The sequence below is a fragment of the Eucyclogobius newberryi genome, unplaced genomic scaffold (genome assembly GCF_026437365.1).
Source record: "Eucyclogobius newberryi isolate DKJ021-1_F unplaced genomic scaffold, fEucNew1.0.hap1 SCAF_398, whole genome shotgun sequence".
NCBI classification, from domain to species: Eukaryota; Metazoa; Chordata; class Actinopteri; order Gobiiformes; family Gobiidae; genus Eucyclogobius; species Eucyclogobius newberryi.
This window is the reverse complement of record NW_027316054.1, coordinates 3,492-12,172: the sequence shown is the minus strand read 5'-3', so window position 1 is coordinate 12,172 and position 8,681 is coordinate 3,492. Positions and strand designations below refer to the sequence as shown.

Here is an 8,681-nt window from a genome sequence, read left to right as displayed (position 1 = left end):
GCCTTTAAGAGGTTTTAGAACCACAATTTAGAAGTTTTGTATTGATTTTGATATATTTTATTCCCAACAGATGCAATTTTGTAGGTCACAGCTCAAGATAAACTGGCTTTAATTGTTGACAATGAAAATTCTTCCTGGATTTTTGCTTTTGTGTATAATAATTTAAATCTCCTGAAGCAGTTTCTCTCTTAATCTTACATCCTCTGATTATCACAGAGACCAACAGTGTCAGATGAGCCTTCATGCCATTTTACTTTAATGATTTATCTATACCATATTAAAAACCATTTGACTACACTGAATGTAGGACCTTAAATATCGTAATGAGTCTTCTAATGCATCCAGTATTGAATCTACTGGTCCAAAGCAAAAGGAGGCATTTTTCATGATTTGACCGTTGTTTTTATTTAAACAAAGCTCGACAATATCACTTGCCAGATCTTAAAATACAGGTAGATTATTACATGGATTCTACTTTGGTTTGGCTAATTAGGTCTGAAAAAAATGAACAAGCTTGATCAACCGTGAATGTAATTAACACAAATAAATGCTAAGTTTAAGTTTCTGGCTCCTGACAGTCTGGCTCCCACTTTGACTGCACGTCCATCAGTGATCACAGAGACAGACAGAGTTCATCTAAACTGTCGACCTCCACGTTCTGTCTCTGTGTCTCGATGCTATTTCTACACAACAGAAGGACAATCCTGGACAAACTCTTCATGTGTTCAGTCTGTGAGAGGCTCTGATCTGCTGATGCTGAACCAGAGACCTCCTGTTCAAGTTAAAGTCCAGTGTTATTATGTTAAAGAATGGGGACAGGCCATTTCTACATCTGACCATAGTGACCAAACCTCTGTCACTGTTAACTTACAAAGTAAGTTACTACATGCATTAACACAATCTTTAGGAGAAGGGCATTTTAATTCATTAATTTTAAAAGTAATTGATTAAATCCAATTGTTTGTTATAAAACACGACTTTTCACTAAGTTTAGCTTGAAAATCACAGAATAGGTTGCGTTCACGTTGTAGAATTTGTTAATGTTATAATTTCAGATGAGTTTAAGGGAATTTCAAAGTTTTCCATCCAGCATCCACATGATTTGACATCATTATTTGTTTAGGATCGGCCACAAAAGCTTGTCATATTCACCACGACAACAACTCACAGCATCATGTCTTTGTTGATTGATTGATGCTTTAATGTAATTCACTGTTACTTTTGGCAATGACCACAAATTATGATTATCTATAATCTATAATCTTATTAATAAATCTTTTGAATAATGCCACCACGTTTTGATGTAATGTGAAAAAAATAATAGCACCTTTCTTTATTTATACTGACAGAGAAGATGTTGCACTTTGTGTCAGTTTTTGTCTCATGTGGAGAGACCCAGTAATTGTAGACATAATTAACGTAAAAACATCTGCAACATTAAACATTCTGACATAGAATTCAGACATGTTCTGTTCATTCTAGACTTTTTAGGATTCAAGAATGTTTGTCATGTGAACAAACTTATTCACCTCCATAAGTAAATATTCATGCTTTGATGATGCTTTTGTTTCAGGTATGAAACCAGAGATTAGTCTTCAGCCCTTTGATAAACACATTACTATTGTCTGCTCCTCGTCTTCTGCTGCTGCTGGATCCAAATGTAACTTGTATTTTGGAGAATCCACACAGCCATTTTTAACTGTTAACTCAAGGAGAAATGAAAAAAGATTGTTCTGCCAGTTTTATGTCCCCGAGATGGATTTTATGACCCATTTCCATAACGTTCAGAGAAAAGTGGTCAGCTGTGACTACACTTTAGTAAACAGACCCAGCTCTCTCTCTCTTCGCAGTGAACAACACGAACTGTCAGGTCAGTCTCAAATCCTGACTCTAAAGTGTTCACAGTTTATTGTATTTTCACAACAAAAACTGTTATTTTGCAGTTTTCATGAGTAAATATTATCCAAACCAGCTCCATGTGACCACAGCTCCATCAGACCCAGTGAAGACCCCAGACCCAAAACAGGAAACAGGAAGTGACTCTGGAGCCGTCAGACCAGGTAACAATAAGATTCAGGTAAAACTGTAAAAACTTAAAAACTTTTCAAATGAGTAAGTAAATGTTATTTATAGAGCGCATTTTACAGAACAGGACTCACAAATAAAAATAACAATAGTAATAAAATGCAAACAGTTTGAAACAACAATAAAGAAATACAAGCTGTAATATCAAGAAGAAGAATCATAAAAGGCATGTGGATCATAAGAGATCAGAAACGCCTGGAGGGTTTTATTCTCTTTTTGAGTCTTGTTAGACTTACCTTGTCTTAGCTTTGCTTTTAAATTTTAGTTCAGAATTGTTTGTTTGTGAAATTGTTTAAAATAATTGCGTTCCTTTTCTCTTGTAGTTGAAAGGACAAAAGTGACCACAGCTCCATCAGACCCCGTGAAGACCACAGACCAAAAACATGAAACAGGAAGTGATTCTGAAGCCGTCGATCCAAGTAACAGTTTAGATAAAAAGCATTTACATTTACACCAGGTTAAATACACATCTTTGATTAAAGGTGCACTCTGGAACTTTCCTGGTGGAGGACACACCCCCTGTTTGTCTCCATGGACATTTTATCACTTGACCATAAGCCATATCAGTATATTTTAGGAATGAAAACACCTGTCATGTAGTTAATGTAACATACATATGTTTGAAATGTTACATAGTGCATCTTTAAGATAAAACGAGAGCAAAGTGCCCCAGCCGCATGTGATTAATATGTTTGTGTTTGTCTTTTCTCTTGCAGGTGAACGGACAAAAGTGACCACAGCTCCATCAGACCCAGTGAAGACCACAGACCCTCAACATGAAACAGGAAGTGACTCAGAGACTGGTAACAGTTTTTAGATGATCTGTTTTCATCCTCACCACTTAAAATGTGCCATGGGTGATGATTACACGGTTTATTTAATTACTGTTTATTTCATTCTTTATTCTCTATTTTCCTGTAGTTGACACAACCAAAGTGAAACTGCTCCATGTGACCACAGCTCCATCAGACCCAGTGAAGACCACAGGTTCAAATCCCGCTAAATATTGTAACAGTAATATAACAATAAGTTTATCTCCAGTTTGTAAATACTGTAAATCCTAATTTATAGCATTGGCCATGATAATAATAGTTACAAAGCTGCTGGATTTAACCCTCAAAACCTTGTATAGAAACTGAGTTGTTTTTTTGTTTTTCAGGAAAAATCAAACCGATGTGGGTGATGATTTGCACAATGTGTGGAGTTCTTGTGGCCTTTGTAAATTTGGTGCTAGCTTTTTTTTGCATAAAACCGAGAAATGGTAAGAAAGACTGCTGTAAATTAAAAATAAAAGCAATTTCAAATGTTTTCTGAATGGAATTTATTATTTTCCATGTAAAGAAACCCAGAGCCAAAAAAGGTAAGATGAGAAGTTGTCTTTTTATTTTTTTCATTTTATTCAAACACAAAAAAACACCCATCACAAAATATCACTCTTTTTTTTTTAAATTGTAAAGTAATTGCATTTGTAGTTTTGAAAAGGTTTTAACAGTGTTCTTTTCTCGTTATCAAAGCTCACGATGCAAGGCTGTTGGTATGTTCAAATATTACACCTAAATGATCTATATTATGTGTTGAATCTAAAGTGTTGTCTGTTTCAGAGTATGTGAACACACAGAATCAGCCAATCAAACGCAGTGGCCACATGGTGGTTATTGTTCTTCTTTAACCTACTGTGTTTCCTGTTTATCCTCATTTATTGATTTTATCTTATCCTGAAGCTTGTTGCAGACGATGATAAAATCTACAGTGTGATCACCTCAGTGCCCAGCGCCGACAGCTCCAGAGGTGAGTTTCATAAACTGCATATTCATTGTTTCAAGCTGTGGCAACACGACTCCATCGTTATAGAAAGTCAAATATTTAGTTTTTGGAAAAGTTAAAGGACACATTATGCTAAATTAACTTTTTTGAGCTTTTAACCATGTTCTACTATTGTTCCCTCATCAAAAACATACCTGGAGTTGCTTTTAGCAGCTAGTTTGATGAATCCTGATAAGATTTTTTTTTCTTTTCCGAGGGTCGAAAACAATCTAATTTTCTTGATCTTTGAATGTTTTTCTGGGAATCTTTTCTACTTTTTGTAAGTCTAGGGTCTCAAACTACAGGTATTCAGTGTATCATTAAGGAAGATTTCTTAGCAGAAACGAGACAGGCGGGGCACCAGGGTAAAATCCAAAAAGCTAAAATACGGTCCTTAATCGCGCTCGTTAAAAGGTCTGAAGGGTGGCTTCAACGATTCAGGGACTTACACACAGTCTAATCAAACAAACAATAGTCAATAACTCTTTCGTGTAGTTTATTCATCAAAAAGGCAATCAAAATGGCGCCGGAGCAGAAATTCATGCCGGTAAATCACAGGTGATGTTCATATCAGATTTAACAGCAGATTCATGCAGGTAATGTTAAACCAGGGTTTTGCCTTGAATAATCAAACGTGTCTATGCTAATCTATATCAAAAAGAGGGAAAGTGAGAAGCTAAGGGAGGAGGAACAGCTGAGTTCTACCCAAATCACGCCACACTGCAAAAGGGCCACACGCTGAGCTCGCTTACGATTTGTAGGTTTTGGTCCGGACTGGTTCCTGTGGCGGCAGCGACGTGTTGGCTGGTCCTTGACGGGCGGCGGTGGCGCGGGGCGGCGCGAAGCGCCGGGCAGCGGTGGCGCAAAGCGGCGGGCAGCGGTGGCGCGAGGCGGCAGGCAGCGGTGGCGCGAGGCGGCGCGTGTCAGCTGGTCAGTCTCGTGTGCGTGTCCGCAGGGCAGTCGTGCCGCGACGTCCGTGATGCGGAGCTGCAGCACGTGGCTTGGAACTGGTCCAGAGTTCCTCTCTTAGCGGTGGAACGCGTTAGCGGCGTGTTAGCTCCTCACGCGGCCTTTACTCAGATGAGAACGTAGCGCTGATCCACGTAAACGACACAAAACTAGAAGAAGCGAAGTAGAAAAGAAAGTCTCTGTCCGGTTTAGCGCTTAAGCTAAATTCCAGGTGTTTCCAGGTGTTTCAGAGTTCAGAGTTCAGAGGGCGACTAGCTGGCTTAGAGTTGTCGACCCACGTGGCGGACGCTTTGTTGAGACAAAGGAAGGGTCAAAGCTCATCCGTGGAGACGGCTTCAAAAGAGAAAAAGACAAAGGAAAAACAAAAGAGAGAAGAGGGAGAAGAAGCCGTTTCTAGCTCGGAGCGTCGTTTTTGTTACCTCGCGCCGTGGGGCATGCTGGGAGCGAAAGGGGCGGGCGCTACTGCGACGACTTCCTGTTTAACATTTGCCTGGCCGAGAAAATAAAACTGGAGTGACGTAATTTTGGCAAACCCTGTTTTAACATTTACATGTTAAACACTTTTAGCAGTTTGTGCACATTATGATGTGTGATGGGCACTCGAGTTAAAGCGTTGAGAATATAAAACCTTAAACAGTGGAAAAATGCGTAACACAAGGTGAAACATGCGGTGTAGGGAGTTGATTCAGACAAACATTCATGGCATAATCACATAAAACATAGTTTTCATTGGGGCGTCCTCCTGTAAGACTGTGGGGAGAAGGTCTGTTATCACAAAAGTCACAGCGGCTCCCCTGCGGTGAGGGACAGAGGGAGAAAGAAAACCCCCACAATGTTCAAAGAGAGATTTTCTGTTATCTGGCCGTGGAATGTCCATCTCCATTCCCCTACATAAGTTCATAAATCATCTCTAGACTCGCTCTGTGAATTTATCCCGTCTAATCACGATCAGTACAACTGTGTGCTGAGACCCGGAAGTGAGAGACCAGCTTGAAATGCATGAAAGAGTTTTTATCTTAAGCTGTGAGTAATTCCCTCTGCAGCCAATAGAAGTTCAGAGGCAAACAGCAGAGATCCAAATGTAATTTTGTTAGTAATACATTTACATAATTTTTTCATTATGAAACATGAAATGCCAAAGTAAAGATACTGAAGACCATGTTTAAAGAGTAATAACGAAACAGCCCCATGGTTAGGTTTGATTAAAGGTCAATTATCAAAAATTAAACCTAACCAGAAGAAGTGCAGGAGCTCCAGTCGTGGCACCGCCCCTCGTCTGCAGACAGTCCTTCTCCAAATATACAATCTCAAATGGTGGGAAAGGGCCTGTAACTCTATGGGAGATTTACAGTTTTGATAGAAATATCTAAACTACAAATCCAGAAATTTGAACCTTTAATTGTTTGTTTGGGATTGGCCCCACAAACCTGCAATAAAATCACGTCTCTTTTTGTTAATTTGAGCTGGCAGAGAAGACTTTGGACTTTGGAGGTCCATACTCTGAAGCAGTATTTGTTTGTACCAGACATTTACACTGCTGTTGTGTCCTTACCTGTATGACTTTGACATTATGATTTTCTATATTTAGTTAATTCAACATATCAATGAAGATATCATAAAACCAAATGTTACTCAAACTTAAAGGTGCCATATCATGCTTTTTTCCCCGTTTTGTAGTCTACCCTAAGTGTATATTTGATAATAATAATAAGGGTTGTGCAACACCCATAACATAATAGTTATGAAATATCACCCAGACCTTGGACCCCCTCACCAACCGGAAATGCAGACGGCTTGGTTTGAGATTCGCCCCCTTGCGAAGAGCGATCTGGCTCCCCCGCCCAATCCGTGACGTAGTCTCAGCGAGAGCGTGTGTCCTCCGTCCCCACCCCGTGACGTTATCTCAGCGTGGAGACGGTGTATGTACAGCTCCCGCGCTCCATCGTCTGTGCCAACACTCAAATGTAACTTTGATGTAAGTTCTACAACAAAAGTCTAAAGACAGCGCAGCAACGTGAATCTAGCCGCGTGGCTCTCTTCCTCATTCACACGCGGAGCAAGAGAGACTCGCGGCAGCACTCACCCTCACTCCCCCTTTCCCCCTCGTGCAGCCAGGAGAGGAGGGAGGGAGAGGAGGGAGAGGAGGGAGGAAGGGAGAGGAGGGAGGAAGGGAGGGAGAGGAGGGAGGGAGAGGAAGGAGGGAGAGGAGGAAGGGAGAGGAGGAAGGGAGAGGAGGGAGGGAGAGAGAAGAGGGAGGGAGAGGAGGGAGGGAGAGAGAAGAGGGAGGGAGAGGAGGGAGGGAGAGGAGGGGAGGGAGAAGAGGGAGGGAGGGAGAGGAGGGAGGGAGAGGAGGGGAGGGAGGGAGGGAGAGAGAGGAGGAAGGGAGAGGAGGGAGGGAGAGAGAAGAGGGAGGGAGAGGAGGGAGGGAGAGAGAAGAGGGAGGGAGAGGAGGGAGGGAGAGGAGGGGAGGGAGAAGAGGGAGGGAGGGAGAGGAGGGAGGGAGAGGAGGGGAGGGAGAGGAGGGAGGGAGGGAGGGAGAGAGAGGAGGAAGGGAGAGGAGGGAGGGAGAAGAGGGAGGTAGAGGAGGAAGGGAGAGGAGGGAGGGAGAAGAGGGAATGGCGAGGCGCGGTTGTGGTGATGACGCGCGGTTGTAGCATGGATGTATTATATTACCTGGATAGGGTATGGCTCGCCACTGCATGTCGCAGACTCTACTACTCTACTATGTAGATAAACATCTGAATACATTTGACATGTTGTAGAATGATATGATTAAAAGTCAGTAATTTAAGAAAACAATGTTAGATCAAACATTCCATGTAATTAATAAGGACCAGAATTATTTCCATTGTCAGTGAAAAAGTTTCTTAAAACCAGTTGTTTAATATTTGGCTTTATCTCACACTGGGCTCTGCGCTGTTCTAGTAACTCTCTGATTGGTCAGTATGATCACATGGTACGCAAACCGGACGCAGACCTACGTCACTTCTGGGCTGCAGTGTCTGAAGAGCTAAAGGCTAACTGGCTACATCCGCCACTGAGCAGCTCTCATTGACTTGAATGGGCGGCCATCTTGGCTGCTGGGGGCTTGGGTTGTAGCTACTCCCCGTCAATGTGCAGATTTGACGAAAGGATATAGTCTGATCTGTAGCTTAAAACTGCGGGAATCAATCAAAAAAACACTTTGGGCACATATGAGGCACAAATAGCACTGTAAGAAGGTTAAAAGCTCTGAAAAGTTGATTTTGCACGATATGGGACCTTTAAACATCTCATGTACTTGGAGTGGCTGTGACATTGTTTTTAATGAACACAGCTTTATTTTAATGTGCAAAAACATAATATTATTTGATGAATTTGGTCATTTCGACAGCTTCTGCAGCGGTCATGGGAAACCGAAGCAAAGATGTGAATGAGGTGAGGAGTCTTTGGACATTTGGACATTTATAAAGAGTAAATAGTGTGATTGTTGTTGTTGTTTTGAGACATATCACCTGTACTGCACCATCCAGGATGAATCGACCTCAGGATCTGTGGCGAATGTTCTCTACAGCTCCACTGAACACTGAGGACACTTTTACTGTGAGGAAGGACTGGAGACTTGTAGCACTTGTTTTTTGTTTTTTAATAATGTTTCTGTCGTTTTGATTGAATATAGTTTGTGATCTATGGAATACTGTATTTCAAACAAAGTACTAATTAATACATGTCTGTCCTTCCGAGTACCACTGGAGCTAAAACAGGTCTAAAAGTTTTAATTTGGGCTAAAACAGGTCTAAAAGTCTTAGTTTTGTCATGATCTGTTTTGGTGTTAGAAGTTTTTC

General features: G+C 41.3%; 2 long non-coding RNA genes across 2 annotated transcripts; both read left to right on the top strand.

Moving 5' to 3' along the window:
• The first annotated feature begins 589 nt into the window (after positions 1 to 589).
• LOC140376977 (uncharacterized) lies at positions 590 to 2,053 on the top strand. Its single transcript, XR_011930086.1, has 3 exons — positions 590 to 874; positions 1,574 to 1,870; positions 1,944 to 2,053. It is a non-coding gene; the product is annotated as an uncharacterized lncRNA (long non-coding RNA).
• A 1,631-nt stretch (positions 2,054 to 3,684) lies between these two features.
• Positions 3,685 to 8,274, top strand: LOC140376976 (uncharacterized). Its single transcript, XR_011930085.1, has 3 exons — positions 3,685 to 3,736; positions 3,807 to 3,873; positions 8,231 to 8,274. It is a non-coding gene; the product is annotated as an uncharacterized lncRNA (long non-coding RNA).
• Positions 8,275 to 8,681: the final 407 nt, after the last annotated feature.